Source organism: Centruroides sculpturatus, unplaced genomic scaffold, assembly GCF_000671375.1.
Source record: "Centruroides sculpturatus isolate CEXI.00-Female unplaced genomic scaffold, Cexi_2.0 scaffold11, whole genome shotgun sequence".
Taxonomy (NCBI): domain Eukaryota; kingdom Metazoa; phylum Arthropoda; class Arachnida; order Scorpiones; family Buthidae; genus Centruroides; species Centruroides sculpturatus.
The window spans coordinates 1402542-1410419 of record NW_019384501.1 but is presented as its reverse complement, the minus strand read 5'-3'; positions in this window follow the sequence as shown (position 1 = coordinate 1410419).

Genomic DNA, 7878 nt, shown 5'->3' with positions numbered 1-7878 from the left:
GTAATTCTTTTTTCTTTCTTCTCCTTTCCCTTTTCTTCTTTGTGATATAATGAATTTTTGACTAGTTTTTCTTGCAGATTATACAATTTAATCTTTGAGCTGTGTCTGAAAATAATACAATGGCTGCAACTGTTAATAAATAAGTAACAATCGGGCCGAGCCTTCGTCTCCAAAAACAAATATCATACAGACCCAAAATGCATTCGTTTAACGGACCCTCGCTAGTGATCCGAACCCACGTTCATTTTTCCTCTCTACATTGTTTTTTTTCCATATTATACAATTTAACTGTGTTTCTATGGGTTAAAATGCGCTTAAAATTGACCGAAACGATAGAACCGTGTTAAATAAACGAGTGAAGAACTGCATCTTTGTCTTAAAAAAACATAACTTGGACCCAACTGGTATCGAACCTCTCACTAATTTAACCTTGTATTTCATTTAAAAATTGGGATCGAATCCCCGGCAGTGATCCGACCACGACCATTTTTTTTCTTTCTAATTTATACACTAGGATTTGGGCATTTGGCATTGCTTTTTATGGAAAAAAAAATTAATTTGTAGGTTTTTACGGCGGGGGACGTAGTCGAGTGAATACTTAAGATTAACACTAATGAGCGTTACCAATTATTAACTCTTTAAAAATCTGTCCGCGTATTTAATGATGAAGATATTGAGATGCAAAATCTTGGATTTGCTCCGATACGTGGCGTGTAACAGCCCCCTTCTGTATTTTAATTATAATGAGCGGGAGCAATTCCCATCAGATATACGAAAGGAAATGATGTAGTTTAATGGCGAGAGGAAAGATGAATAATTTTCTTGAGAAGGTATCGAGTTGTCACCAAATCCAATTAGTTGAATTTAGTAGAAGACAGAAGCTCTGTAATCACCAGCCTCAGGTATATATAGACTGTTCGCTAAGTTTGGAACAAGAAAAAGCGCAGCGTCGAACGAACGGCAGAAGGGGGGTAAAATAAGGAAAGGAGTATAAGGGGGAGGAAAGAATTTGTGGCAGAGCGTCGAAAAAACACCGTCCGTGCCAGAGAACTTAATCAGAGAGTTGTTATCTGTTGCCCACTGGCTAAGCCCCGGGTTGGACAGACTGCCAACTTCACCCCCCTACTCTTTCACGAACGCCCGAGGCACCGTAAGAAATAATTACCGTTCATTCAGGTGAACTATTGTGTCTTCGATAGTGCTGATAAAGACATCTTCCCGTGCAATTAGTGGAAGAGACGCGCCAGTCGAACAAACTGCTGCTCTACCTTCCGACTGTGTCTTCCAGGCACGTTCTGCCAACTGCAGAGAGTTTTTGCCATCTTCCATCACTTTTCGGGGGACAATCCGTTTGACGAACACCCCCAGGTTAGGGTTGCATTCGCTCTCTCTCTTTCCATCCATCCATCCCGTTATACGCTTGTCGCTAGGTGTGCAAATGCAGCAAAACTCGCTCTTGCATGCACCGTTCCCGGTTCATTTCGCGTCGCAACTTTCCCCATCTTCTCTTCCTCCCTCTCTCTCTCTTTTCCAATCCTCCTCCTCCTCCTTTGCCCTCCCCCCTCCTCGCATACTGTTCCTAACAGAAGAGTTTCCTCCAAGCAATTATCGCAGCGAAAAGTTGGTAAAGGTCTGGATTTGATTGGGTGGTCTTTCTTGTTTGCTGGACTTTTGCTCAATAACGAACGAAACAGAATAAAAGGTAGGAGATAGGGAAAAAGGAAAAGAAAATCTTCATATTTGCATATTGGCAAAAGGTTCAGGTATTGACATGAGCTACGTCTTGTTTGTACAAGTTGTAAAACTAGGCGCCGTGCTCCCCTCAACTTTTTATCATTTCGGTCCATTTTTCTTTTTTTTTTCCTTCTTCTACGCCATTTTTTCTGGAAATTTCTTCCCTCTTCCTCTTCCTCCCCCGTTCGAATTTATAACAAAACTTTTAAATCCAATCTTCATCTAGATGCGTGGAGTTACGCGCTCAAATTGCTTCAATTAAGACGACGAAGAATGGATGGCGGAAGAATAATCAAAGATGGCGACGGAACTCTTGACCCGGTTTTCCTTTACGGTCCCCTCCTAAAAAAAAGGAAATATAACAATATCGCACTTAGGGAGAAGCGAGAAGCATTGTTCGTAGAGCTTTATATTCTCTTGTCTGTTCGATCACTTCTGCTTCATCAAACAGCAACTGCGGCTGCTGGCCCTGTCTTGTTATCCTACCTGTTCAATTCTCCCCTCATGCGGGAACACTTTGAATGCCTCACAAGTTTGTCACATCGTCAATTTTCTTTGTTGTAACCGAATCAAGCATTCATAGTGGAGAAGATCTCGTAAGCGCGGCTCGAAGGTACCAAAATTATACGCTTTGCAAACGTTAAAAAACTATTTAAAAATTGATTATCTTTAACAAAATGGATACTTTATTAACAGGAGAGTAGATTTTATGAAAAACATTTTCAAAATTAAAGTTAATAAACGAGAGATAAAACTTTTAATGAGTAGTAACTTAATATCGACGATGATAAATCGACGTTTTTTTTAAATACAAAAGACGGATTGTATCGCACGAAAACTGTAAGTTTCTGTCTGTCAGCAGATCTTTAGGAGGAAACAGAAAAAAAACCAACTAGCTAACACTAGACAGACTTATCAGCGCTACCCATCATTAGTAATGATGTCTCCAGGGGGTAAGGAAAGTGCACGAGCTACCCCAATGTTCATAACATGCACACATACTACTATGATATGTCGTTGTTTGGAGCCCGGGGCAGTGACGTACTTTCTCCACTTTATTGGTCCCTGGAACACGTAAATGGTTGAGATGATGGCCTAAATAATGTGTTCTCCAGGTCTTCAACCAAGAGCACCTTCTCCCTAAACTTCCTCCCTCGCTTTTGATAGTATTTTCATTTCTACCAAATAAACCATCTAAGCGTTGTCGGTTTATCTCACTTTATATCTGATTGTTCCCCCTATCGGGGTGTTAAAACTTAGTTACAATTAAGTAAAGAAAACCACCATTCAACGCTTTCAACCCTTATCACTCGCAGCAAAGCGAGGGGTGAAGTTTCAATTCAGGAAATTTTCTGCAGAGTAAGAAATTTCAACCTGGTTTCTAAAGACAGATATTCAAAGTACAGATTCGTATCTAGGGGTGGAATTAAGTCACGTGCCTTATTTTTTGAATTTCAAGCAATTCTGGACGGCAAACTCCCCAACAATAGAGGTTAAACCGGGCTCGACCTTTGTTCGCGGACTTCCTGCTTAATTCTTTTGAAGGAAACGTTAGAAGCGACGTTTTATTTAAAGTTAAAGACGTAAAAAAAAGATTTAAACTGTAAAAATTTGGCTTTAAACTTAATTGTTTATCGGAGACGAGAGAATTTATCTTTCTTCCTCATCCTCATTTACTTCTATAAATAGACAAATTGGATGTTGAAAGCGGCAATGAATTAAGCATTCCACCAAGGGATGGAGTCAGACACGAGATTTTTCTAAAGCAGTTTTATTAGTGAGAATTAATTCTTCATCTGTGACAACATGACAACACCAGTGTCGAGTGCACATCTTACATATTTTATTGAGCTGGATCAGCTGGATGCTGTAAATGATTAAAAATTAAGCATCTTCATCAACAGGAGTAAGGAAAAATAAAGTTAAATATAAGGACTTTCTAATATAATAAACTTTACAGGACTGTAAAAAAATAGAACTTAGTACTCCTTTAAAGTAACCGAAACAATAGAAAATACTACAAACACTAGAAACGAGCAATTTTTTTATTGTATTCATCAGCTTGATGATGATGACGATTAAAAATTAAGCATATTTATCAACAGAAGATAAATATAAAGGACTTTTTTGAATAAGAAACTTTATAGGACAGAATTTAGGTCCTTTGAAAAACTAAAAATCCCACAAATCTCCTGTTAAAATACCAGAATCGAGCACAACACAGCGTGTTTTCATTGCGTTGCATCGGCTGGATGCTGATGACAATTAAAAATTAATCATATTTATCAACAGAAGGTAAATATAAAGGACTTTCTCGAGTAAGAAATTTTATAGAACAGATTTCAGATCCTTTGAAACACCAGAAAATCTTACAAATACACTGTAAAAATACTAAATCATGTTGCGTCAAAAATGATTAAAAACTAAGCATCTTTATCATCAGGAGCTAAATATAAAGGACTTTCTCTAACAAGGAACTGGATTTAGATCCTTTAAAACAGCAAAAAAAAAAACCCGCAAATCTCCCGTTAAAATACCAGAACGGAGTGCAACGTCCTGTATCAATTCAGCACTCCCGTCCTCCTCACACCTATGCACGTATCCTACAATTAAGTAGGAGCAAAAGTAGAGAACTTCTAGATTAAATCAGCGTGGTAAAAGAAGAAGAAAAAAAAAATAAGACGTAAATACCCCGGCACTAATTTGAAGAAGACATCAGAAGGGAGATCAACGTCCTTAAATATGAGTTTTTATCGAAATTCCAAGATGGAAGAGCCTGAGAAAAATATATGCACGAGTTGTCAGGTGAGGGGTAGACGGTTGCAAAGTGTGTGATATTGTAGAGGCACGCCCGTAACACACTGAAAAATCGGCACTCGTAAATATTAATGTTATGTCATAGAGTAGGGCAGAGATATGTTAGAAAGAGTGAGGGGGGATTGAGATCTTTTATTCTATTCTGAAGCGAATGCCTGAGGAGATTAAGGAAAGGTTTGTTTGCTAGAAACGGAATGACAGGTTTTGGTATATTCTTGTGTATCTTGTGTTTGTCTAGAGAGGGAACAAGACGAAGAAATGTTTACATCTTGCGACTTTTGAATCATTTTTAATATCAATAGATAGTAATTAGAAATTTGCAAATATGCCCTTAAACGAAAGGATGTGATATAATATTAATCATCATCATCCTGTGTTTGAGATCATTTTCATCAAATATTTTTACTTTATTTGCCTTTAATAAATATTTAATAGAATTAAATACTGTATAATTTCTATAAAATTATTCTTCTTGTTAAATTGTATTCATATTTTAGTTTACATTTTATAAATATGCGTTTTGTTCACTTGTAAATTTTTCTCGGACATTTTCACCTTTTTCGCCTCCATTTTTTTCCGTTTTTTTTCGTTTTATTAACTCCGAGCGTTTGTTTTAAGAACGTTTCTTACGCGTTAATCATTATTTTACGCGTAGTTTTTGGTTAAAATGCGCATTGTTCCGGTAACTCTCGGTGGGGGTTCGTGCATCGCGAGTCGTGTTTTTTAGTGAATTATGCGTAAAATTAATAAATTTTTCGGTGTTTTTAGTGTAAGACGCGCGTAAAATTTATTTTTGCGCGTATTTTTCGGATAGGGTACGCGTAGAATTTTATTTTTTTTCCATGTTTTTGAGCGTAAGAAAGTTATTTTGTACTCGATTTTCCAGCGGGTTATAAGTAGATAAACATCGTTTTTAATGTTTTTAAAATAGGTTATATTCAAAATTTTTATTCTTTTTCATGTTTGTAGAGTTATATTTTCTCAAAAGTTAATTTTTTTTCTTATTTTTTACGCGCAAAAAAGTGATTCCGCTCTTGATTTTTAAGTACATTACGCGTATAAAGACTTTATATTCCTGTTTTTTTCTTATAAAATTAGCTAAAAAATTACATTTTATATAATCTCTTGATAAAACATGCAGAAAAATGTTTTCTCCTTCGTGATTTTAAAGTATAATACACACAAAAAAAATTTTTTTTGAGCGATTTTCGATACTAAAATGACTTAAAAATAATTTTTTCGAATAGAATTTAAAGTAAAAAGTGTCCTAAATAATTTTTTGAATCATTTTATGAATAAAATAATTAATTATTTGAGAAAATTGGTGTATACATCACTNCAATGATTCATCTATCCATCGCACAGTTGCCTGGAGACAAGAACGTGCAGAAAAGGGTGTCCTGCAAGGAACCAATAGTCACAACCATTGGCCAACTTAATGATTCGGTGACATCACGTCAAACTACACCGGGCACGTCCCGAATTTTTTTTTTTTTTTTTAAATAAAAATCGAGTAAAATAAAGGTAGGTAGAAGTCACCCAATGCTAACTCCTCTTTAAGACTAAGTAAAAGTATTATTTATAGAGAAAAGTTTTGCTATCCTACAATAGAAAGTAAAAATACGACAGCGAAATGAAACTCGAACAAATATTGTTTCGGTGGACAAATCAATCGTTTCTATGCACTCCATTAATTTTTTAGCTGCGGGTCCTTCTGCATAATAAATGTTATTTGCTCGACAATGTTAGGATGTCCGATTGCCTCCAGCGTCATGTGTCTGGCTTTTCTGTTGGTTGACGTTTGGAAAATTTGTCCTCTCCGCCCTATATCTTGCCCTCTTAAACGTCAACGTCATCTTAGAAACAGGAACTACCCCTAGTGTAGCACCACAAAGCATTATTTAGAGGAATACGGGAGAAATTTTCTAATGGAAGCACTAAATCAGTCGGAGGAATTAAACTGGAAAGATGAAGGTAGTAATAATGCACTACCATTCATGAACTAGTATCTTTACTGCTACACAGTTTACCCGGGTTGCAGCACTTAAGTATGATACGTTTCGTGATATAAAACTAAACCCGAGGGAGCTTCGGCTTGAATTTGCAGTGTTTACTATCAAAAGAGTACTACCACGAAGGGTTTTATAATAAATTTTTAAATTAGGAGACGTTTCCATTCGTTTAAATACATCTTAAAAGCAACGTGGGAACGTAAAATCCGTTTGAACTGGGATAATAATAAGCTAGGAATAATAGGATCTTCCCATTGAAAGTGGCATTACGCTATAGAATTATAATTCTTCTTTACTATAGCCAGTAAATTACAATGATTAATACTACACAACCGAGTCGAAACACACACACAGAAGTTCATATGGCTGGTATATATTATGGCGTTATACATTGAAGATAAAGGTAGGGGAGGAGGAAGGAGAAAGAAGGCAATATCTAGAAAAGGCATTTTACTAGTGAATAATGTATAAATCTACGAATTTGTACTTAAAAAGAATTGATAAATAAACCGAGAGAGAGAGAGAGAGAAGATAAAAACCGGAGCGATAAGAAAAGTAATAAACGATATTTAAAATGTTTAACTTTGCCCTCCAATTAAGCAGCGAGGAAAAAACCGATAACGGAGGGAAGAAGAAAGAATGAAAGTGTAAAAAAAAAGGACCGTAAAACACCTAAACACGTCCAGGACGTCGTTTCATTGTTGGCAAAGAGCCTCGAGGCTCTCCCTCCATTACGAGTTCCGATTTAAATGTGAGAAATTATATTTTGAAAAGATGGCCATAAAGCAAACGATCCCGCAAGAAATAGTTAAAAAGAGAACTCTGATGCTTCTAAGAAAATAAATACATTATAATCAGTATATTAGGCAACGTTGCTTCGGGCTAAAAACAATACGCGATACCAATGACAGTTGTTACTAGTACGTGTGTTCGTCCGAGTCGCACCGGGACATATGTCACTGGTGCTATTCGTGTAACATCTGTACTTTCCCTCTGGCCTGTTTACTTTCCAGCAGTGTACATTTAGTGCAATGGAAATGCCATCATTTTTTTTCTTTTTTTCCCCCCTTCTTCGGATGTATCTACAGAGATGCGCGCTCCGCACCTTCATCTCGCTTCCATATCCGTTCCGCCGCGCGCCGTCGTACGCGACCTCGCAGATAAACCCACTTTAAAATATAGATTAATAATTAATGATGGCAAATCATTTAATACAACTTCCGCTTCTTCGATAAAGTAACTTTTTATTCATTTAATACGTTCGAAGGATTTGAATTTTATCTCCAATACGCGTGACGTTTATCCGCATTAAAAA